General features: G+C 43.4%; 1 protein-coding gene across 2 annotated transcripts in view; it reads left to right on the forward strand.

Moving 5' to 3' along the window:
* The first annotated feature begins 6,837 nt into the window (after positions 1–6,837).
* Positions 6,838–26,078, forward strand: part of CUEDC1 (CUE domain containing 1) — a 131,698-nt gene continuing 112,457 nt past the window's right edge. Inside the window, exon 1 of one of the 2 annotated variants that reach the window (XM_058164207.1) lies at positions 6,838–7,073. The gene's annotated coding sequence lies outside the window, so the exon portion shown is untranslated. The remainder of the gene's footprint in view (positions 7,074–26,078) is intronic. The other variant, XM_058164206.1, reaches the window with a different exon arrangement.

Here is a 26,078-nt window from a genome sequence, read left to right on the forward strand (position 1 = left end):
GTGTGTTTTCTTCTGGTAGATGGTGTGTCCTAGGGGCCATTGGGTTTCTTGTAGACTAAGACATCTAGGAAGGAAGTTAGTTGTTAACTTCTGTTTCCATGGTGAACTGTATTTTGGGGTGTAGGCTATTGAGGTGTGTGAGGAAGTTTTCAAGTTTTCTTTCCCGTGTGGCCAGATTATGAAGGTGTCGTCTCGTATCTGAGCCAGAGTTTGGGTTTGTGATCAGATTTTCTAGTGCTTGGGTTTCAAAGTGTTCCATGTAGAGGTTGGCAATGACAGGTGAGAGGGTGATCCCATGGGTGCGCCTTCTATTTGTTTGTATTTTGTCCGTTATAGATGAAGTATGTGTTGGATAGGCAGTGGTTGGTCAGATCTAGTATGTGCTTGGGGGGGTTATATTTGTTTTGGATAGCTGTCAAGGCTTCTTTGATTGGCACTTGGGTGAAGAGGGATATGACATCAAAGCTCACGAGTAGGTCGCTGGGCTGTAAGTTTTGTTTCTTTATGATCTCTATGAACTGGAATGAGTTTTTTACGTGTGAAGCGATGGATTCTGCATAGGGCTGTAGTTGTTTGGCGAGAAATTTGGCTAGGTTTTGTAGAGGTGAGCCTATGGAGCTGACTATGGGTCTGAGTGGGGTTCCTTCTTTGTGTATCTTGGGGAGGCCGTAGAGCTTAGGGCATCTGGATGATTTCTCTCTGGGAATGATTCTTTGTTGGATTTCTTCGCTGATGGGGGAGGCTTTTATTTTGGATTCCAGAGAAATAAGATTACCAAACTAATCCAAAAAGAACCCCCCACTAAAACCCAAGACAGAGAGCAAGAAAATGGCACAGCCCTCCTCCCATATATAAAAGGCACCACAGACAGAATCAGCAAGATCCTCCACAAACATAACATCAAGACAGCATTCTGCACAAACCAAAAAATATCCACCATCCTAAGAAACCCCAAAGACAAAATTGAGTTAGAAAATCAAGGAGTATATGAAATCCCATGCACGCCTGCCCCACCACATACATTGGACAAACCAACAGAAGAATAGTGCACGATTGAAGAACACAAGAACTCATTCAAAAGAGGAACCAACTTCTTCCCTGGTCCAACACTTTAAAGTGTTCAGTTTTGGCGATAGTTCTGGTCTTTTTAAAGTCAATATCGTGTCCTGTGACTTTAAAGTGTTGGACCAGGGAAGAAGTTAGTTCCTCTTTTTGAATGAGTTCTTGTGTTCTTCAATCGTGCACTTATTCTTCTGTTGGTTTGTCCAATGTATGTGGTGGGGCAGGCGGTGCATGATTTCATATACTCCTTGATTTTCTAACTCAATTTTGTCTTTGGGGTTTCTTAGGATGGTGGATATTTTTGGTTTGTGCAGAATGCTGTCTTGATGTTATGTTTGTGGAGGATCTTGCTGATTCTGTCTGTGGTGCCTTTTATATATGGGAGGAGGGCTGTGCCATTTTCTTGCTCTCTGTCTTGGGTTTTAGTGGGGGTTCTTTTGGATTAGTTTGGTAATCTTATTTCTCTGGAATCCATTGGATGTTAGTACGTTTGTGAGAGTGTGTAGTTCGGTTTTAGGTGTTGTTCGTCAGCTAAGCATTTTGTTCTAGAGATGAGTGTCTTGGCTCTGAGTTGATCTGTGCTGGGTGGTGGTGTGAGTGCATGCAGATAGCGGTTTGTGTGTGTTTTCTTGTTGGGTTGCAGAACTGAACCAGACAGAACGGAATAAGAATTAGAAATAAGAACAGAATAGAATAGAAAATATGGTATGGAATAGAATAGAATCTTTATTGAGAATAGAATATTGAGAATGGAATAGAATAGACTTTTTATTGGCCAAGTGTGATTGGACACACAAGGAATTTGTCTTGGTGCATATGCTCTCAGTGTGCATAAAAGAAAATATACCTTCATCAACAATTCTAAGATAACGGGTTTTGTGAAGTCCATCTGGCCGTTGTAACTTCAACCCAGTCACTAAATGAACCGTTGTAAGTTGGGAACTACCTATAGTTCAGGAGGATGTGGAAGACATCCGCAGCGATTGTATCCTTCTATTGCTCCATCCCTTTTACATCATCCCTTTTAACAGATGAGTGTTACCTAATCCATACAACACCCCTGCAAAGTAGCCCTGTGGTTCAGTGAATCACTGCAGCGGTCAAGTTAGTAGAATAGAATAGAAAATATGGAATGGAATGGAATAGAATAGACTTTTTATTGGCCAAGTGTGATTGGACACACAAGGAATTTGTCTTGGTGCATATGCTCTCAGTGTGCATAAAAGAAAAGAGGATATGACATCAAAGCTCACGAGTAGGTCGCTGGGCTGTAAGTTTTGTTTCTTTATGATCTCTATGAACTGGAATGAGTTTTTTGTGTGCGATGGATTCTGCATAGGGCTGTAGTTGTTTGGCGAGAAATTTGGCTAGGTTTTGTAGAGGTGAGCCTATGGAGCTGACTATGGGTCTGAGTGGGGTTCCTTCTTTGTGTATCTTGGGGAGGCCGTAGAGCTTAGGGCATCTGGATGATTTCTCTCTGGGAATGATTCTTTGTTGGATTTCTTCGCTGATGGGGGAGGCTTTTATTTTGGATTCCAGAGAAATAAGATTACCAAACTAATCCAAAAGAACCCCCACTAAAACCCAAGACAGAGAGACAAGAAAATGGCACAGCTCCTCCCATATATAAAAGGCACCACAGACAGAATCAGCAAGATCCTCCACAAACATAACATCAAGACAGCATTCTGCACAAACCAAAAATATCCACCATCCTAAGAAACCCCAAAGACAAAATTGAGTTAGAAAATCAAGGTATATGAAATCCCATGCACACGCCTGCACCACATACATTGGACAAACCAACAGAAGAATAGTGCGCGTTGAAGAACACAGAACTCATTCAAAAAGAGGAACCAACTTCTTCCCTGGTCCAACACTTTAAAGTCACAGGACAGATATTGACTTTAAAAAGACCAGAACTATCGCCAAAACTGAACACTTTAACAACAGAATAATCAGAGAAGCCATCGAGATAGAAAACGCCACAGCATGAACAAACGAGATGATACCTCCGCCTACCAGCCATTTGAAACCTGCCCTTGACAAACGTGTCCCTAACACGAGGAATGACACCAGACCCACACTCACGGGGTCCACAGGATGTCACCACCACACATCCACCCAGAAAGCACACCCAAACCCACACTGATCAGGAAGCACGACCAAGGACCAGAAGCCAGACCGCAGCTGCAACATTAGCCACTTCAAACCCCTCCAATCCATACATGCAGCAGACTGACACCCACTACGAAGATGTACACCACGAACCCAAGCCAGCAGCAGTGCAGCTCACCAGCTCAAATCCCCTGCAGCACAGATTAGACTGAGCACAACCAAGCCCCCACCAACACAGGACACACCCCAGCCAATCAGAGCACAGAAAACCCCATCCAATCAGAGCACAGCCAAGCTCCCACCCAATCAGTTCAAACCCCACTAGCAGTTAAAAGGAAGAAACAGCTGCGATCACACATTGCTCCCAGAAGCACGCTGAAGCCTGAAGATGACGAATGAGACTTAACGAAACGTCGCCAAGACACTTCCAATTTTACACGGGAGAAAACCCAACAACCAAAGACCTATATACAAACACCGTGAAAACCTCAGAAAACAAATATTGCACCTCACGGGAGGAAATCCACCATCTGACCAGGACCTATGAAAACTAGAAGTCCAAAGAGCTTCCATTTTATGTGACCTCGCATTCCTACGAAACTGCGATGAAAATTTAATCCCCAAATGCTTCCAATTGAAATTCCACTCCAACTCTGCAGCCACCAAACGATCCTAAAAAGAACAGAATTGGCCTTAATCAGAAATGAACTTCACACAAAAGATTCCTCCTAGATCAAATCAACAAAGATCTCCTCACACTTCACCTCAAACTCAGCAACAAGATGCACCCGCACTTTGGGACAATCCAAAACAACTTGCCGCCTGAGAGCCAAACACAGACCACCCTCAAGACAGACACGCACACCAACAAACTCAAGACTACAAGAACGCCAGAAACAAACCCTCCACCCTCACAGCAACACATGAAACAAACAGTGCATAACATCTCAGATAGGATCCTCACCAAAGCTGAAACCGATGTCCTTTCCAAAGGATTCAACTTTGCAGTCACTCCCAAATACATCCCCACTGAGACCATTATATGCGGAGTTGAAACCAGCCTGACCAAAATCAACCCCGATGACGCTAACAAAATCAGACTCGAAATCACCAACATCCTCTGCAGCAGCAAGCCACCCAAAAGCAACTTACCCAAAGAGGAACAGACAGCACTACTTAACCTGAAAAAAGATACCAGCATAATAATCCTACCAGCAGACAAGGGCAACGCCACGGTGGTTATGAACACATCTGACTACCAAACCAAATTAACCAACCTACTCCAAGACCCTGCATACAAGCCCCTAAAACAGACCCCACCACCTACCTAGAAAAACCACTAGATCCAAAATAAAAGCCTCCCCATCAGCGAAGAAATCCAACAAAGAATCATTCCCAGAGAGAAATCATCCAGATGCCCTAAGCTCTGGCCTCCCAAGATACACAAAGAAGGAACCCCCACTCAGACCCATAGTCAGCTCCATAGGCTCACCTCTACAAAACCTAGCCAAATTTCTCGCCAAACAACTACAGCCCTATGCAGAATCCATCACCTCACACGTAAAAACTCATTCCAGTTCATAGAGATCATAAAGAAACAAAACTTACAGCCCAGCGACCTACTCGTGAGCTTTGATGTCATATCCTCTTCACCCAAGTGCCAATCAAAGAAGCCTTGACAGCTATCCAAAACAAATATAACCCCCAAGCACATACTAGATCTGACCAACCACTGCCTATCCAACACATACTTCATCTATAACGGACAAAATACAAACAAATAGAAGGCGCACCCATGGGATCACCCTCTCACCTGTCATTGCCAACCTCTACATGGAACACTTTGAAACCCAAGCACTAGAAAAATCTGATCACAAACCCAAACTCTGGCTCAGATACGTAGACGACACCTTCATAATCTGGCCACACGGGAAAGAAAAACTTGAAAACTTCCTCACACACCTCAATAGCCTACACCCCAAAATACAGTTCACCATGGAAACAGAAGTTAACAACCAACTTCCCTTCCTAGATGTCTTAGTCTACAAGAAACCCAATGGCTCCCTAGGACACACCATCTACCAGAAGAAAACACACACAAACCGCTATCTGGATGCACTCTCACACCACCACCCAGCACAGATCAACTCAGAGCCAAGACACTCATCTCTAGAACAAAATGCTTAGCTGATGAACAACACCTAAAAACCGAACTACACACTCTCACAAACGTACTAACATCCAATGGATTCCAGAGAAATAAGATTACCAAACTAATCCAAAAAGAACCCCCCACTAAAACCCAAGACAGAGAGCAAGAAAATGGCACAGCCCTCCTCCCATATATAAAAGGCACCACAGACAGAATCAGCAAGATCCTCCACAAACATAACATCAAGACAGCATTCTGCACAAACCCAAAAATATCCACCACCCTAAGAAACCCCAAAGACAAAATTGAGTTAGAAAATCAAGGAGTATATGAAATCCCATGCACCGCCTGCCCCACCACATACATTGGACAAACCAACAGAAGAATAAGTGCACGCATTGAAGAACACAAGAACTCATTCAAAAAAGAGGAACCAACTTCTTCCCTGGTCCAACACTTTAAAGTCACAGGACACGATATTGACTTTAAAAAGACCAGAACTATCGCCAAAACTGAACACTTTAACAACAGAATAATCAGAGAAGCCATCGAGATAGAAAAACGCCCACACAGCATGAACAAACGAGATGATACCTCCCGCCTACCAGCCATTTGGAAACCTGCCCTTATTGACAAACGTGTCCCTAACACGAGGAATGACACCAGACCCACACTCACGAGGTCCACACAGGATGTCACCACCACACATCCACCCAGAAAGCACACCCAAACCCACACTGATCAGGAAGCACGACCAAGGACCAGAAGCCAGACCGCAGCTGCAACATTAGCCACTTCAAACCCTCCAATCCATACATGCAGCAGACTGACACCCACTACGAAGATGTAGCGACCACACGAAGCCAAACAGCAGCAGTTTAGCTCAACCTGTCAAATCCCCATGAAGCACACATTAGCATGAGCACAACCAAGCCCCCACCAACACAGGACACACCCCATCCAATCAGAGCACAGAAAACCCCCATCCAATCAGAGCACAGCCAAGCTCCCACCCAATCAGTTCAAACCCCACTAGCAGTTAAAAGGAAGAAACAGCTGCGATCACACATTGCTCCCAGAAGCACGGTTGAAGCCTGAAGATGACGAATGAGACTTCGTCAAACGCCAAGACACTTCCAATTTTACACGGGAGAAAACCCGAACAACCAAAGACCTATATACAAACACCCGTGAAAACCTCAGAAAACAAATATATATATATATATATATATATATATATATATATATATGTATGTATGTATGTATGTATATACAGACACACACATTACATACACCAAGACCCGAATACACCAAGACCTACATATACATACATACATACATACATACATACATATATATATATATATACACACATACACACATACATACTTATACACACAGAGACACGTGTGTGTGTGTGTGTGTGTGTGTGTAGCTCGAGCTGCATTTCAAACACTCGGCCGCTAGGCTGGGAAAAAGGAAAGAGGCAAAAAAAAAAAAGAAGAAGAAGGAAAAGAAAAGAAGGGAGGGGAAAGGCGAGGGGGAGACCCAGCCAGCCAGCCAGCCCGGCCTTAATACGTTCCGCTCCGGTGTGATTGCAACGGGGCTCCGAGCATGGCAGCCACCACCGCCGTCGCCTTAATCCCGGCCTGAAGGAACGGATCGGCTCCGGCAACTGGCGTGGAGGGAGCCTTTCGGACGGAGTCAAGAAGAGGCAGGGGGCCAACTTGAGCAAACTAACGTAGGTGGCTACAGGGGCGGACGTGGAGGGGGGGGGAAGGCGGAGGGTTCAGCCCCGAGATCGGCCGTCCCATCCCCGCTGCTTCTTCTTCTTCCGAGGGTCGAGCGGGTCCCTCCCCGGGACCGCGGGCTGCGAAGACGGGCTTGAAGCCCCCCGCTCGCCCGCCTGCCTGCCTGCCTGCCTTTGTGCGCTTCCCGGGCTCCGCCGATCGCGCCGCGCCCGCCGCCCCCCTTTCGGTTCGCCTGCTGCGCACTCGCCGAGCCCACGCGCGGGAGGCTCCGGAGCGGCCTTTCGGGAGCCAGCGACTCCTTGGAAATTCGGCCGGAGCGACCGCCGGCCTCTCGGCTCCCCTCGCGATTTGGAAAGCGGAGGGTGGAGCGCGGTGGGGCTGCGACCGCTTCTCTCCCCCGTACCACCACCCCCCCGGACCAGCAGCGGTGGAAGGCGCCGGGCTGGCTCCTGCGCTGCGCTTCCAAGGAGGAAAGCCGGGTGGGCGAGCGCACCTGATGCGCCGGGGGTGCTTTTTTTTTTTTTCTTACTGGAGAATGACAGAATCAAGAGAATTAGAGAAGGACCTTTGGAGGTCTTCTAGTCCACCCCCCACCCCACACACAAGCAGAGCGGGGAAAGCGAGCGAGCGAGCGAGGCCGGCAGGCGCGCCCGAGCGAGTGGGCGGAAGGGTGGCTGTGGAGCTCGGAGCGGGGAACCGGGAGACAGGCAAGGTAGGCAGGCTGGCGGTCCCGGTGGGTTTTCCCCCGCGGCTGCTTCGGATCCGGCATTCTGGCTCGGAAAGAGGCCCGTGGGAAAGGGGACGGGGCTTCCGTCCCCTCGCGATAGGTTAGCCCTTGACTTGCGACCGCAAATCCAGCCCCGAGATTTCTGTGGCTAAGCGAGACAGTTGTTAAGGGAACTTTGACCCCCTCCCTTTTTTTTCTTCTTTGCGACCTTTCTGGCCACGGTGGTTGAGTGAATCGCCGCTGCGGTCAAGTTAGTAGAATAGAATAGAATCTTTATTGAGAATAGAATAGAACAGAAAATATGGAATGGAATGGAATAGAATAGAATAGAATAGAATAGAATAGAATAGAATAGAATAGAATAGAATAGAATAGAATAGAATAGAATAGAAAATATGGTATGGAATAGAATAGAATAGAATAGAACAGAGCAGAACAGAACAGAACAGAAAATATGGAATGGAAAAGATAGAATAGAATAGAATATTGAGAATGGAATAGAATAGAATAGAATAGAATAGAATTTTTATTGGCCAAGTGTGATTGGACACACAAGGAATTTGTCTTGGTGCATATGCTCTCAGTGTACATAAAAGAAAAGATATGTTCATCAAGGTACAACATTTACAACACAATTGATGGTCAATATATCAAGATAAATCATAAGGATTGCCAGCAACAAAGTTACAGTCATACAGTCATAAGTGGAAAGAGATTGGTGATGGGAACTATGAGACGATTAATAGTAGTGCAGATTCAGTAAATAGTTTGACAGTGTTGAGGGAATTATTTGTTTAGCAGAGTGATGGCCTTCGGGAAAAAACTGTTCTTGTGTCTAGTTGTTCTGGTGTGCAGTGCTCTATAGCGTCGTTTTGAGGGTAGGAGTTGAAACAGTTTATGTCCAGGATGCGAGGGATCTGTAAATATTTTCACGGCCCTCTTCTTGATTCGTGCAGTATACAGGTCCTCAATGGAAGGCAGGTTGGTAGCAATTATTTTTTCTGCAGTTCTAATTATCCTCTGAAGTCTGTGTTTTTCTTGTTGGGTTGCAGAACTGAACCAGACAGAACGGAATAAGAATTAGAAATAAGAACAGAATAGAATAGAATAGAATAGAATAGAATAGAATAGAATAGAATAGAATAGAATAGAATAGAATAGAATAGAATAGACTTTTTTATTGGCCAAGTGTGATTGGACACACAAGGAATTTGTCCTGGTGCATATGCTCTCAGTGTGCATAAAAGAAAAGATACCTTCATCAAGGTACAACATTTACAACACAATTGATGGTCAATATATCAATATAAATCATAAGGATTGCCAGCAACAAAGTTACAGTCATACAGTCATAAGTGGAAAGAGATTGGTGATGGGAACTATGAGACGATTAATAGTAGTGCAGATTCAGTAAATAGTTTGACAGTGTTGAGGGAATTATTTGTTTAGCAGAGTGATGGCCTTCGGGAAAAAACTGTTCTTGTGTCTAGTTGTTCTGGTGTGCAGTGCTCTATAGCGTCGTTTTGAGGGTAGGAGTTGAAACAGTTTATGTCCAGGATGCGAGGGATCTGTAAATATTTTCACGGCCCTCTTCTTGATTCGTGCAGTATACAGGTCCTCAATGGAAGGCAGGTTGGTAGCAATTATTTTTTCTGCAGTTCTAATTATCCTCTGAAGTCTGTGTTTTTCTTGTTGGGTTGCAGAACTGAACCAGACAGAACGGAATAAGAATTAGAAATAAGAACAGAATAGAATAGAATAGAATAGAATAGAATAGAATAGAATAGAATAGAATAGAATAGAATAGAATAGAATAGAATAGACTTTTTTATTGGCCAAGTGTGATTGGACACACAAGGAATTTGTCCTGGTGCATATGCTCTCAGTGTGCATAAAAGAAAATATACCTTCATCAACAATTCTAAGATAACGGGGTTTTGTGAAGTCCATCTGGCCGTTGTAACTTCAACCCAGTCACTAAATGAACTACTGTAAGTTGCAAACTACCTGTAGTTCAGGAGGATGTGGAAGACATCCGGCAGCGATTGTATCCTTCTATTGCTCCATCCCCTTTTACATCATCCCCTTTTTAACAGATGAGTGTTACCTAATCCATACAACACCCCTGCAAAGTAGCCCTGTGGTTCAGTGAATCACTGCAGCGGTCAAGTTAATAACAGGGGTATTGTGAAGTGCATCTGGCTTCCCCCAATGGCTTTGGCTTGTCAGAAGGTAGCAAAAGGGGATCAGGTGATGCTGGAACACTGGAATATGGGCCATAAATATGGGCCAAGCGTCTGAATGTTGATCACGTGATCATGGAGATGCTGCAGTGGTCGTAAGTGTGAAAAACAGTCATGAGGCGCTTCTTTTCAGTGCCGTTGTAACTTCAGCCGGACACTAAATGAACCGTTGTAAGTTGGGAACTACCTATAGTTCAGGAGGACGTGGAAGAAATCCAGCAGCGACTGTATCCTTCTATTACTCCATCCCACATCATCCCCTTTTTAACAGCTGAGTGTTACCTAATCCATACAACACCCCTGCAAAGTAGGCCTCTGGGATTGTTCCTAGATCAGGGGTCTCCAACTTTGGCAACTTTAAGACTTGTGGACTTCAACTCCCAGAATTCCTCAGCCAACTTTGCTTTTGCTGGCTGAGGAATTCTGGGAGTTGAAGTCCACAAGTCTTAAAGTTGCCAAGGTTGGAGACCCCTGTCCTAGATCACTGAAGGCTCAGTTGAGGGCAGTAAATAACAGTTCAAATACTTGTTAAATCAGGTGGCAATGTTTGTTTGCGTTTATTTATAGCCGCCCATTCTGATCTTGTGACTACAGGACAAAACCTAAACATGAAATAATAGGACACGGCATGTAATCCTCAACTTATGACAAGTGGGATCAGAATTTGCTAGATGAGATGGTTGTTTAAGTGAGTCACACCCAATTTTATGACCTTTTTTTGCCACCGTTGTTAAATGACTGGCCTTGGTCATTAAGCAAATCCGCCTTCCCCATTGACTTTACTTGTCAGAAGCCAGCTGGGAAGATCACATGACTTCAGAACACCATAACTATCATAAATACATGTGGTTGCCAAGTGCCCTAATTTTGATCACAGGAACTCTGCCGTGATTGTTAGTGGGAGGACTGATCATAAATCACATTTTTAATGCTGTCATACAGTGATGGGATTCAAAAAATTTTTATTACCGGCTTGGTGGGCGTGGCTTGGAGGGCGTGGCAGGGGAAGGATACTGTAAAATCTCCATTCCCTCCCCAATCCGGGGGAAGGTTACTGCAAAATCCCCATTTCCTCCCGATCAGCTGGGACTTGGGAGGCAGAGGATAGATGGGGGCGGAGCCAGTCAGAGGTGGTATTTACCGGTTCTCCGAACTACTCAAAATTTCTGCTACCGGTTCTCCAGAACTGGTCAGAACCTGCTGAATGCCATCTCTGCTGTCATAAACGGTCATAAGTTGAAAACTACCTGTGCAGCAAAGCTAAGAGGGGTCGGAAAACCAGAATCCCATCAAACCATACAGGGGAGAGACTGCCAAGATCTCAGCCCTTGTGCCAGAAAAAAGGAGTCAAGTTTTTCAAGGCTTTCCGGGAAGCTAATGGGGTTGAGGTTTCAGATTTGTCCATGGAGCGCTTGCAAGTTTTGATTTTGTTTCTTGGCAACGAACTTGTCAAACCCTCTCGTCTGATGAAGTCAATACAACCTTTTGTAGCCCTGTGTTGAGATCCAGATTCAAAGGTGACTGTGTCTGTGTAACATCCATCTGTTTATGGGCTCCTGCAGGAAAACATGTGTTTGAGTTACGTGGAAGGCCAACAGGTGGGATCTGCATGTCCATACCTGCTCCAGGTTGATTTTTCTCCCTCAGACTGGCTCTCCACCCACGACTAGTAATGTTAAGCAGCTCTTTCAGGATCTTCCAGGGATCTTCTCAATCCCATCGGCCTACCTCAGGGGTCAGCAACCTCTGGAGCCGCACCCCTCTGCTGCGGCTCCTTGTCACTCAAAATATGCATTACAGCTGCCTATGTGCGACACCCGACGGCACATGATTTATTGAGTTTTTCAATCCCCCGGGAGGCCAACCATGGATAAATCAAAGAAAAGAAAAGTTTCAGAAGAAAACAGAACTTTAATTCAACTACGTATGTTAGTTTTGTGGCCGCTTAAGAAATAGTCAGGCATGGGAAGGGTTTTGTGGCTTCCGGTGTTTTTTTTTCTATGGGGAACAGGTTCCAAATGGCTCTTTGAGTATTTAAGGTTGCAGGCCCCTGGCCTACCTGATCTGTTTGTCTTCCTTTCCAAATCCTTCAACATCGCCAGTCCCAATTGCTTTTTCAAGTTCAGGACCCACTTGTAGCACATGCCCAAAGTATATGAGCTACTACTGATGATAGTTGCCTCAGGGAGCCAGCAGACCCCACAGGTAGTCCTTGACTTACAATCCTCCTTTTAGCCGCTGTTTGAAGTTCTGGCAGCAATGAAAAAAAGCGATATTTACAACTGATCCTCACACTTACGACCATCGCAGCAGCCCCACGGTCATATGATGAAAATTCAGCACCAGCATGTATTTATGATGGTTGTAGCATCCTGGGGACATGTGATCTTCTCAGCCAGCTTCCAACAATAGCAATAGCGCTTACCGTATTTTTCGGACTATAAGACGTACCAGAATATAAGACACACCAAGATTTCGAAGAGGAAAACAAGAAAAAAAATAGTTTTTGGCCTCTGCGTGTCCAGTTTTTGCCCTCCCTGGCCCCCAGGTTTTTCCCAAAAACGGGATGCACAGAGGGCTTGGGAGGCCTGCAGAGTGCTCCTGTGGCCTGGGGAGGGCGAAAATGTGATTCGTGGGGAGTTTGGGAGCCCAAAATAGGGCCCAATTTTTGTGAAAACGGGCCCAATTTTTGTGAAAACGGGCCCATTTTTTGTGAAAACGGGCCCATTTTTTGTGAAAACGGGCCCATTTTTGTCCTCTCCAACCCCCCACGCATTGCATTTTTGTCCTCCCTAGCCCCCAGGAGCATACTGCAGGCCTCCCAAGCCCTCTGCACATCCCGTTTTTGTGAAAAATGGGCACATTTTTGGCCTCCTAAACCCCCCATGCATTGTGTTTTTGCCCTCCCCAGCCCCCAGGAGCACTCTACAGGCCTCCCAAATCCTCTGTGTATCCCATTTTTGTGAAGAACTTGGGGGCCGGGGAGGGCAAAAACGGGACGCATGGGGCGGGGTTTTGGGAGGCCAAAAATGGCTGTATTCGGTGTATAAGATGCACCAACATTTCCACTCCCTTTTAGGGGAGGGGGCAGTGTGCCTTATACTCCGGAAAGTATAGTATATACCGCTCCACAGTGCTTTACAGCAGTGGTCCCCAGCAGTATTTGGTCCCCAGGCTGCAGCCCGCTACCGGGTCATGTCCTATTCAGAACCGGGCCATGTAAGCAGTGGGCAAGTACAGTACAACAGTTCATTTATTATCATTCATTTAAAAGGCTGTAAAATCAAATACGGCTCATTTAACAACTGCTTTGCTTAGCGATGAAATATTCAATGAGCAGTGGTTTCATGGTATTTATAAGTTGAGGAGTATCAGTATTTGTTCCTGAACTTATGTAGAAAGTCCACGGCACCCATTTCTTCATGTAGTCCATGGCACCCATAAACTCAAATGTATTTATTTTCTTTTATCTCCCTCTTTCTCAATGTCCAGTTATCGCCAGAAACGACAGTTTATCGCACAACTCCAATCTTTGTTGTCATTGAGATATTTCTTCTCTCTTAGGATCTTGCCTAAGGTTGCTGTTCTGATCTGGAACAGTTGAATTCTAAAGAAGAAGAATATGGAACAAACACAGATATAAGTTCCAAGTGGTTTCTGGTTTCATTTGGGAAATGCACCATTCAGCCACTCAGATTGGCTGAAGTGGGTTAAATCAGAAGATCCTAAAAAAAAAAAAAAGGACAGAATTAGCTTCTCTCTTAAACTTCATTAGCTCCCCACTATTAAATGAAGGCATAAATCCTCCAGTTGACATCTTGCTGAATGGAAGCTATTTAGATTCCAGGAATGTTTGTGGGTGGTAATACTGCTGGTAAGATGAGCATGTTTCATAGCTTTATTGGAAATATTTAACAGTTTATTTTTTACTGCTCAAAAACCTTTCCTTCAGTTGGAATATTGTGTCTGAGTTGCAGTTACAGAATAACAGAGTCGGAAGGGACCTTGTAGGTCATCTAGTCCAACCCCCTGCCCAAGCAGGACACCTTAAACCAGGGGTGTCAAACTCAAGGCCTTAGATCTGGTCCGTGGAAATAGCGAAGGACCGGCCTGCGGTGCTTCTGCCAGCAAAAATGAAAAAAACTTTTTAGAAAAGTTTTTTATTTTTTTCCCCCAAACAAACACACATACAAACAAACAAACAATACATTTTTTCTGAACAGAGTATTGGCCAAGTCAAAATTGGTACCGCTTTTAGTTTTCTCCAACACCATTTTATAGATTTCACTTTTCGCCATAATATTCTTTCTCTCTAATTTTCTGTTTTATTTTCCTTCTGTTTCTTGGTAAACAATATTACCATTCGCCCTAATCTCTAATCTTAAATCAATTTTTTTCCACCCCTTCCCTTACTTTTTTCAAATTGAAACCCTTTAAATTAAAGTCAATCATTTTTCTAAGATCTAACCCTAAATCTAAATCATCTGATTCAAATGTTCTCCCATTGCTCCCTTGTCTCAATATAATATAATTTCAAATATTTTCCCTAAATTCCATTATTCCAATTATAAATATTATTATTATTATTATTATTATTATTATTATTATTATTATTATTATTATTATTATTATTATTATTAACAACAACAACAATAACAAAAACAACAGAGTTGGAAGGGACCTAGGAGGTCTTCTAGTCCAACCCCCTGCCCAGGCAGGAAACCCTACACCATTTTTATTCTATATTTTTTTATTTTATTTTATTTATATTTTATTTTATATTAATATTCATACAGTTTTACATATATAACCCATTTCCTTCCCACACTAAAACCTAACCCTAACTCTAAATCATCTTATTCAAATATTTTCCCATTGCTCCCTTTTCCCAATGTAATATAATTTCAAATATTTTCCCTAGATTCCATTATTACAATTATAGATATTATATATGTAAAAAAGTCCAGTCTCTCCTTGAAAGCTTCCCGGATGAAGCTCCCACAACTTCTGAAGGCAACTTCTACCCCGTTGGTTGATAGTTCGCTCAGATGTCCATTGTGTGTAAAAATGGTAATTTGGCTAATCTTTCCAGGGAGTAACTTTAATACCCGAAACGACACAGTCCAGTAGAGAGAAGGTCCCTGAAGACGGGTTCCAGCACGAGTTTGAAAGCTCGGAAGAGTAAATCTCTGGTTCTGGTGACTGAATCCTGGTGATTGAATCCTGACCTAGATTCAATTTACCTCTAGTACAGAGGTCTCCAACCTTGGCCACTTTAAGACTTGTGGACTTCAACTCCCAGAGTTCCTCGGTCAGCTTGTGGACTTCAACTCCCAGAGTTCCTCGGCCAGCTTGGCAAACCTGGCTGAGGAACTCTGGGAGCTGAAGTCCACAAGTCTTAAAAGAGCCAAGTTTGCAGACCCCTGGCCTAGACATTAGTATTTGAATGCAGATCTTTTAAACGTTTATATTTTATTGTGTTTTACTAATCTAAGTGAAATGTCTATATTACTAGTTCATGTGTGATATACCATACGCTAAATAAATAAGTCAACAAATAAATAAATAAATAACTATTCCGAACAAATGGCTATCCAATTCCCTTCTTGAAAACTTCCAGTGATGGAGTGCTGGGAGTTGAAGTCCACAAGTCTTAAAGTGACCAAGGTTGGAGACCCCTGATCTAGTAACTTGACATCCTATTTCTGAAAATAATCTCCCTTCTGGTTTCATTTGTCATTATTGATTAACTGACTAGGAGTTTGCAGACTTTGGGGGAAGGATCTGTCAGGGACATGCTTGTAGAAATAAGGGTGACTGCAGCATTCAAAAAAGCCAAGATGGCAGCTGTGGTGATGTGATCAGAGTTCTTCTACCTCAGGGATGTCCAAACTCGGCAACTTTTAAGACTTGTGGACTTCAACTCCCAGAATTTCGCAGCCAGCAAAGGAATTCTGAGAGTTGACGTCCACAACAAGTCTTAAAGTTGTCAAGTTTGGACATCCCTGTTCTACCTCTTATGTGCATCATGACCCTCCCCCTTAGAAATGGGCGGAGCTTCAGTCACATTGCCATAGCTGCCATCTTGACTTTTTGGACCACATCCTGCAAGTCACGTTTGAGTTGAAACTTAAGAGATTTAGGCATGAAAATAAGCTTGGTTGGTTGGTCAGAATAACAAAATAACAGAGTTGGAAGGGAACTCGGAGGTCTTCTAATCCAGGGGTCTCCAACCTTGGCAACTTTAAGACTTGTGGACTTAAACTCCCAGAATTCCTCAACCAGCTTTGCTGGCTGAGGAATTCTGGGAGTTTAAGTCCACAAGTCTTAAAGTTGCCAAGGTTGGAGACCCCTGTTCTAGTCCAACCCCTGCTTAGGCAGGAAACCCTATACAGGTAGTCCTCGACATATGACCACAATTGAGCCCAAGATTTCTGTTGTTAAGCAAGACATCTGTTAAGGGAGTTTTGCCCTGTTTTACAACCTTTCTTGCCTCAATTGTTAAGTGAACCACTGCCGTTGATAAGTTAGTAAACCCGGTGAATTTGGCTTCTCCATTGACTTTCTTGTCAGAAGGTCGCCAAAAGTGATCACGTTACTATGGGACACTGCAACCGTCATAAATATGAACCAGTTGCCAAGGAGCTGAATTCTGTTCACTGGTTCATGGGGATGCTGCAAACTGTTCCTAACTGTGAAAAACGGTCCTAAGTCACTTTTTTCAGGGCCGTTGTAACTTTGAATGGTCACTAAATGAACTTTTGCAAGTTGAGGACTATCTGTATCATTTAAGACCAGGGGTGTCAAACTCGCGGCATGTGGCGTGGATGCGTCATGTGCTGGCCACGGCCACCCCCGATATAAAGAAGGGGACCAAAAAATTGCAATATATCATGTGACGACATGTCGTCGCGAGTTTGACACCACTTTTTTCAGACAAATAGTTATCCAATCTCTTCTTAAAAACTTCCAGAGTTAGAGCACTCACAGAACTTCTGGAGGCAAGTCGTTGTGCTGATTAATTGTTCTCACGTCAGGAAATTCCTCCTTAGTTCTAGGATGGGTCTCTCCTTGATTAGTTTCCACCCATTGCTTCTTATTTTGAATATTTATTTTGAATATATTGAATATTTAAATCAGCAGTGGGTTTCAGATTATGTTACTACTGGTTCGCCGCCTGCGCGCACGCTCGCTTTGTGCGTGCGCATGCCTGCCTTCCACACATGCGCCTAGCCTTCCGTGCATGTGCTTTGCTCGCGCGCCTTCCATGCATGCGCCCGGCCTCAAAAATGTGCCTAAATAGGATGGCATAGAGCCGGGGCAGGCGGGCCACGATTTCCACTACCGGTTTGGGTGAACCGGTCTGAACCAGCTTAATACTATGTCTTATCTGAATGATCCTTGTTATGGTTTGACAATCCATCTCATGCCAAAGACCACATGAGTTCCCCAAACATTGGCCCTTTTTGCACCACCATTGAGTGGGCAAACAGATTTTTGTTGTTGTTGTTAGTTGCGAAGTCATGTCCGACCCATCGCGACCCCATGGACAACGTTCCTCCAGGCCTTCCTATCCTCTACCATCCTCTGGAGTCCATTTAATCTCACGCCTACTGCTTCAGTGACTCCATCCAGCCACCTCGTTCTCTGCCGTCCCTTTCTTCTTTTGCCCTTAATCTTTCCCAGCATTAGGCTCTTCTCCAGGGAGTCCTTCCTTCTCATTAGTTGGCCAAAGTATTTGAGTTTCCTCTTCAGGATCTGGCCTTCTAAAGAGCAGTCAGGGTTGATCTCCTCTAGGACTGACTTGTTTGTTCGCCTTGCAGTCCAAGGGACTCGCAGGAGTCTTCTCCAGCACCAGAGTTCAATGGCCTCAATTCTTTGGCGCTCAGCCTTCCTTATTGTCCAACTTTCACAGCCAAACATTGCAACTGGGAAAACCATAGCCTTGACTATACACACTTTTGTTGGCAGGGTGATGTCTCTGCTTTTTAGTACGCTGTCTAGATTTGCCATAGCTTTCCTCCCCAGGAGCAAACAGATTTTAGTAGAGATTAAACAGCATAGCTAGTTTAGTGTGTCAGGCGAAGATGAAAACTAGGTTAATAGATTAATAATCTGTGGTTAATTTAATCATAATCCTGAGCGATCAATTATTTGCTTTATCCATTCTTTGCCTTTAGAGTAGCCCTTCTGCTTGTTTTGGTGAAACTTAGAAAAGAAGCAAGTCATGTGATATAACAAACAAACACACAAACACACCCACACACTCTTACATATTCCAGCACATTCAATGTGTTTTCCTCTCCATTGTAACCTCTTGGTAGAGATAATGCCATTATTATAGATCAACGGATCCTTAATTCCCCTTCAAAAACTGCAATATAAATTGGAATAAAGATACTATTTCAGGAAAAACGAATTCAGTGAGAAATAGGAGTTTAATTCAGGGGTTTACACATGCCAAGTTATGTTAAAAAAAGAGACACAGGATTTTAGTGGCGTGGTTAGACACTATCTTGGATTTTTTCTTTTATTACTCCTGAAGGATGCCTCACTTCAATTAATTAAATAAAAATCTAATTACTGAAGGTGCAACTCTAAGTCTATGCTTAATCTGTTAATTAACTTGGAATGACTTTAGCCAAGAATAAAAACTAGACTAATTCTTTGAATAATAACATAACCTTATAATATACCTTACCTTTGATGTCAGCTGTTTTTCTATCCTTTTTATAGCTGATTGTGCTCTGCTGTTTTTACTGTATGCATCTTAAGTCAATTTTAATGATAGAAGACAGGAAACAAATGTATAGATAAATAATTAATATGAGGGGGAGGAGAATCTCATCAAGTTTTAATGCTTTATTCTAGGAATAAGTTTTTATTGAAATCCTAAATTATATTGCCAAATGTCTGTATGTTTAAGAGAGTATGTTGCAATTTAAAAACCTTTCCAAATAATTGTTGTCTTGCAGGACGATAATTAAACAGTGCACTCGTTTTATTTATTTATTTATTTATTTAATAATGGGATTTAAGCTTTTTTTAGGCCGTGTAGGCTAATTGATAATGCTAACCGGTTTATGAATTCTAAACTGAAATTCAGTGCATGTTCTTTGGAATTGCAACTCCATAAATATAGGTAGTCCTCAACTTTTGACCACAAGTGAGCCCAACTGAGCTAAGCAAGACGGTTATTAAGTTAAATTTGCCTCATTTTGATGACTTTTCTTGCCACAATTGTTAAGTGAATCATTGCAGTCATTAAGTTAGCAACATGGTTGTTAAATGAATCTGGCTTCCCCATTAATTTTGCTTGTCAGAAGGTCACCAGAAGGTGGTCACAGGACCTCCGGATACTGCAACCATCATAAATACATGCCAGTTTCCAAATACCTGAATTTTGATCACATGACCCGGGGATGCCACAATGTGTGTGAAAAAACAGTTCTAAGTCAGGAGTGGTATTCATTTACTTTTGCTAAGGTTCGCAAATGGGAGCTTGCACGCGTCACCTCCGTGCATGCGCTGGACCTTCTGCCTGAGCGCAGAGCGTCAAAAATGGGATGTGATGATGGGCGGGTGGGTGGGCGGAGCCTCCCGCAGCTACCGCTACCAGTTCTCCCGAACCAGATAGAACTGGCTGAATACTGCCACTGGCCTAAGTCACTTTTTTCCAACACGTTGTATCTTCAAATGGCCATTAAACGAATGGTTGTAAGTCAAGGACTACCTGTATTTGCAGATTCCCTTTTAAATCAACATAGCCAGGACTGATTTGTAAATGTGAAGCATCTGGCCCAGGAATGCCAGTGTCTGTCTGGAGGGAAAACTCAGATAACCAGGTATGAATTTCCTCTCGGATGTCGCTTGGTTTCCTGTTGTGTTAGGATGAATTGCAGGTTACAGATGTCTGCTTCCTAAAACAACGCAGCCTGTTTTGCATTGTTAAAATTTATCTCTCTTATCATCTGTCTGTCTATGTCTCCAGAGATTTCCAGGTTAGGATACAGTAAATTTCCTGCTGGGTCAGTTTTAACATAACAGTTGTCCTTTGACTTATGATCAAAATTGAACCCAGAATTTCTCCATTCTGATTTTAATTGTATCATCATTATATTTTAAACAGGACATTTCCTTTTTACTTGTTGAGACCCAGACTCAAATAGGTAGTAATAAACTTACTACCATAGAAAAACAAACTTTATTCGAACAGTCGTTGTTCAAAGTAAAACAAATGCCTCCCAACACAAATTCCTCCGTTATCTCACAAACTTTAGAGTTTGGCTAGTCTAGAGAAAAGAAAGAATAGAATAGAATAGAATAGAATAGAATAGAATAGAATAGAATAGAATAGAATAGAATAGAATAGAATAGAATAGAATAGAATAGAATTTTTATTGGCCAAGTGTGATTGGCCACACAAGGAATTTGTCTTGGTGCATATGCTCTCAGTGTACGTAAAAGAAAAGATACCTTCATCAAGGTACAACACTTACAACACTTAATGATAGTCATAGGTACAAATTTAACACTTGATACAACACTAAATGATAGTCATAGGCTACAATTAAGCAATCAGGAAACAATATCAGTATAAATCGTAAGGTATAAATCAGTATAAATCAGTATAAATCGTATATGTAAAATAAAATAAAAAACTTTGGGGAAACAAAATTTGAATCCAAAATTTCTGTTGCTAAGTTAAGTGGCTTTTGCCGTATTTTACGACCTTTCTTGCCACAGTTGTTAAGTGAATCAGTGTACTTGTTAAGTAAGTAACAAAGTTGTTATGTAAATCTGGCTTCCCCATTGACTTTGCTTGTCAGAAAATCGCAAACGAGCTTGGGACACTGCAACCGTCATAATAAATACATGCCGGTTGCCAAAGGTCTGAATTTTGATCACCTGACCATGGGCGGGGGGGTGCTGCAACAGTCATAAGTGTGAAAAATGGTCATGAGCAGAGGCAGTGTTCAGCCAGTTCACACCGGTTTGGGTGAACAGGTAGCGGTGATCATGGGTGGGCCTACCCACCTGCCCTGGCTCCAAGATGTGCTATTTACCATGTTTTTGAGGCCGGGTATATGCGCAGAAGGCGCACAAACGAGCATAGTGTACGAGCGGACAGCGCATGCGCATGTGAAGTGAGCATGTGCGGGTGGGGTGAACCAGTGGTAAATGAATGTGCAACGCACCCTTGGTCATTTTTTCAGTAGTGTTGTAACTTTGAACAAATGGTTATAAGTTGAGGACTACATGAATATGGACTTCAACTCCCAGAATTCCCCAGCCAATTGTACTCAGGCCTCTGATTGGAGTGTGGGAAAACTGTTAGATAAGCTTCTAACATCTCTTCCTCCTAGACCGGGGTCTCCAGCCTTGGCCACTTTAAGACTTGTGGACTTCAACTCCCAGAATTCCTCAGCCAACTGGCTGAGAGGGAGTTGAAGTCCACAAGTCTTTGATGGCTAAGGAATTCTGGGAGTTGAAGTCCACAAGTCTTTGTTAGCTAAGGAATTCTGGGAGTTGAAGTCCACAAGTCTTAAAATTGCCAAGGCTGGAGACCCCTGAGTTGGAAAAAACTATTTGATACCCAACCATTTTCAACACGACTTTGAAGTTAGTCTCATCATAAATAATATTTTATTTCTCCCTAGATTATTTTATTTTGGAGCATTATTTTTCCCCACATCTTCTTGAGGGTTGCTAGATGTGTTACATGTGCAACTGCTTTCTAGTGGAGTTCCATGGTTTGAGAACGTATCTGTCTGAATTCCAGATGTTCAGCGAAGATCTTTTAAATGCCACCAGTTAGCTTCCCAAAAAGAGGATACTGAATGGTTGTGGGAACTGGGTATGTCTATTCTAATGAAGAGAAGGACTGGGGGGTGATACGGTAGCAGTCTTCTAGTACTTAAGATGCTGTCACAGAAAAGGGGAAACCTATTTTCCAAGGCACCTGAGGCACAGGTGAAATCTAAAAATTTTCTCTACCTTCTGTGGGCATGGCTTAATTGATAGGTGTGGCTTGGTGGTCAGGTGACCGGGTGGGCGTGGCCAATAACAATAAATAATAAAAATAAGAAACAAAGTACACAAAACAATAAGAGATACCCAAAACCAGCTTTACACACACAGAACACAACACAACTGACTCACACACAATGTAAAAGCAGCTGTACTTCACCTAAAATGGCCCCTCCAACAAGCAGGAACCTCACACAGCCACAAAAAACTCAAAAACCAACTTTCACACTTTACACACACACAACACAACACAACTGACTCACACACAGTTTAAAAACAGCTGCACTTCACCCAACTCTGGGAGTTGAAGTCCACAAGTCTTAAAAGTGGCCAAGGTTGGAGACCCATCCTAGAACGTAATTTGAGAAGCCATCAGATCTATTTGAGGAAAGTTGAGATTGTTGACTGCTGGCCAAGAAAGCTATATACTTTTGACTATGTTTACAAGTTCTTAGGTTTTTTGGGACCTGGCCCAACGAACTTGAAGTCCATCCAAGATAGGGAAGCAGCTGACCCCTTCAGGTCTGAAGCGAGCCAGTCTTTGTGATCAGATTTTGTTCTTGGCAATAGGTTGGCGTGTCAGATAAAAGGGCTGCTGTTCCTTTTAGAAGCAGAAAAAAAGAGTCATCAACAGGTTGGATAATTACTATAATTGCCGCTTAATAATATGCTACACAGGGGGTTACCCTGTGACATCTAACATTAAAAGAAAGGTAACATTTATTATATTAGTAGAGATAAAATATCCCTTGAGGTCAGCTCTGTGAACCTGCTTACGTTGCCACCTTGGCAATAATACACAACTGGTGTTCTACTGTCTTTATCTAGAGTGTCTTTCTAACTTGTTTATTAAATGTATATAACCGGTGGGTGTGAATGCCACTTCTGGCTGCCCAATTTCTACACCAGGTGTGGGGAACTAATGATCTAGACCAGGGGTCTCCAACCTTAGTAACTTTAAGACTTGAGGACTTCAATTCCCAGAATTCCTCAGCCAGCTTTGATGGCTGAGGGATTCTGGGAGTTGAAGTCCACAAGCTTTAAAATTTCCAAGGTTGGAGACCCCTGATCTAGCCCAGTATTTCTCAACATTGGCAGTTTTAAACCGTGTGGACTTCAACTCCCAGAATTCCCTAGCAAGAATGCATCTGGAAAAAGGGCCTTCTCTGTCGTGGCTTCCTCCTTTTGGAACATCATTCTCTCAGAGATAAGATTGACCCCGCCTTGTTGTTTTTTGACAAGGTGTTGAAGAAATGGTGTTGTCAATGGGCCTGGGGATCCCATTTGGAGCCAATCAAATGGCTTGTGACCTGTTTGTAAGACTACACACCTCCCAGAGTCCTTGTGTAGAACAGGGGGTAGGGAACTATGGCCCCTTTATGATCTGTGGACTTAAACTCCCAGAATTCCTGTGCCAGCATGGTCATAAAGGAGCCATAGTTCCCTACCCCCAGGGGTGGGATGCTGGGGGTTCGGGAGAACCTCTAGCTAAGATTCTGTGCAGTTTGGAGAACCCCCAGATCCCACTCCTGGCTGGCCCCACCCAGCTCACCCCACCCCTCCCAAGAGTCCCCAAGCAGTCTGTTTGGAAAGCAGCTAAGTGCAGGGCACTTGCGGAGGCTTGGGGAGGATGAAAAATGGGCCGACCGGAAGTTTGGGAAGGCCGGAAACAGGCTTGTTTCCGGCCTCTAGAGGGCCTCCAGAGCTTGGGGAGGCTGTTTTCTCCTTCCCGGAGGCTCGAGGAAAGCCTCCAGAGCCTGAGGAGGGCAAAAATGCCTCTCCCACCCCGGTTGTGGTGCAGGAGGCCAACTAGGCCACGCCCACCATGGCCACGCCCAGCCAGCAACTGGACAGAGAACCCCTCGCTAAAATTTTTGAAGCCTACACGTGTTTAATGCAGTGGCTGCAGAAGGCATGTAGCCTTAAAAATCCACAGTTAAAAATCCACAATTTTAAACCCCATCCCATCTGCGGTTGTGACAAGAGAATCAAAGGAGCCACTTGATTGGGTCCAAAGCAGTGGTGGGATTCAGCCAGTTCACACCTATTCAGGAGAACCGGCTGTTAACTTTCTAAGCAGTTCGGAGAACAGTTGTTGGAAGAAATCTTATTTTACTTTTTTTCCACTTTACAGGGCTAATCCTGTAAGGAAGGCAGGAAGGAAACATTCTGGTGTTGTTTCTAGCCTAATCTTTATTGTCCTATTTACAGAAACTGCCTCTCTGGTTAACCCTTATTACATTGTAACAGCCAAGACGAAGCGCTGAGTGATGTCGAGTTGGCCACGCCCACACAGTCACATGACCATCGAGCCACGCCTACCCAGCTGATCATTAAGGCAGAGAACTGCTTGTTAAATTATTTGAATCCCACCACTGGTCCAAGGCCCATTGATAAAACCATGTCTTTAAGGCCTTGTGGCAAAACAAGAAGGGGAGGGTTGTCAATCTTATCCCTAAGATAATTATGTTCCCAAAGGGAGGGAGCCACCACTGAGAAGGCCCTTTTTTTTAAGTCGGTCAGATTCATGCTTTGCTAGGGAATTCTGGGAGTTGAATTCAGTCCACGCAGTTTAAAACCGCCAAGGTTGAGAAATACTGGTCTAGATTCTTCCTGGCAATAATAACAACAACAACATACATTAAATTACATTAAGACAAAAACACTGTCCTGATATAGAGCTAGTTTCTGATTTAATCAATTTCCTGGGATTAATAAAGGGCATTAACCCAAAACTAACTCCGTCATGCAATGTTACAAAAACCAAGCCTAATCCTTACCAGAATTAAAATGTACACCGTGACACTACTAATTCTTTAATCACCTGGTAAATCAAGTTGTGTGAATACATCCATAGTAGAAATAGAGGAAAGGGGAAGTTTAGTCAGCTGAGGTATGTCTCTCTTTAATCTTTCTTTCAGTTCCAGTTTTTCCAGGTGCAGCTGGGGTAGATAAATCCTAAATCCCATGCCTAAATCTTGGAGAGTCATCAACCTAGACCAATAATTAAGATTATCTGAAGCCTTGCAGGTGTTTTAGATTTTATGTCTGTGGCAATAACCATTTGTAGCCAGTGGCAAGAAACTGTTGATTTTAGTCCAGGTTCTCTAATCCAGGGGGTCTCAAACCTTGGGCCCTTTAAGACTTGTGGACTTCAACTCCCAGAGTCCCTCAGCCAGCAAAGCTGGGAGCTGAAGTCCACAAGCCTTAAAGGGATTAAGGTTGGAGACCCCTGCTCTAATCCTAGGTTTCCCAAACTTAACTATTTTAACATGTGTGGACTTCAACTCCCAGAATTCCTTAGCTACTGAGTTTTAGTGAAGTGGGGAAAAAGTCGCATTGGGATATTGTGGACTACAATAAAATAACATTTTGGGATAAAAGGCGCGGCTCCTGGGCAGGGGTCTCCAACCTTGTCAACTTTAAGACTTGTGGACTTCAACTCCCAGAATTCCTCAGCCAGCTTTGCTTTGCTTTGCTTTGCTTTGCTTTGCTGGCTGAGGGATTCTGGGAGTTGAAGTCCACAAGTCTTAAAGTTGACAAGGTTGGAGACTCCTGAATTAGATCCGTGTTTCTCAGCCTTGGCAACTTTATGAGGTGTGGACTTCAGCATGCTGGCTGAGGAATTCTGGGAGTTGAAGTCCACAACTCACAAAGTTGCCCAGGTTAGATAATCCTTGTGGTCTCTTCCATGTTTATACTTTTATAATACCAGAATTATAGTCTTGACGTGGATGGATCCATGAAGTCAAGCACACTTCAGAGGAGGCTCTGTTTCAAAATGTAATCTTGACAGGGCAGAACATGAATGCTGTCTGAATGCTTTTTTTCCTAGCTTGGTTTTTTTGCAGATGTTTCATTACCAAGCTAGGTAACATCATCAGTGCACTCACGTGCACCTTGTGTGACCTTCTGACAAGCAAAGTCAATGGGGAAGCCAGATTCCCTTAACAACCATGTTGCTAATTTAAGAATCACAGTGATTCACTTAACAA

This window comes from Ahaetulla prasina, chromosome 1 (genome assembly GCF_028640845.1).
Source record: "Ahaetulla prasina isolate Xishuangbanna chromosome 1, ASM2864084v1, whole genome shotgun sequence".
Taxonomy (NCBI): domain Eukaryota; kingdom Metazoa; phylum Chordata; class Lepidosauria; order Squamata; family Colubridae; genus Ahaetulla; species Ahaetulla prasina.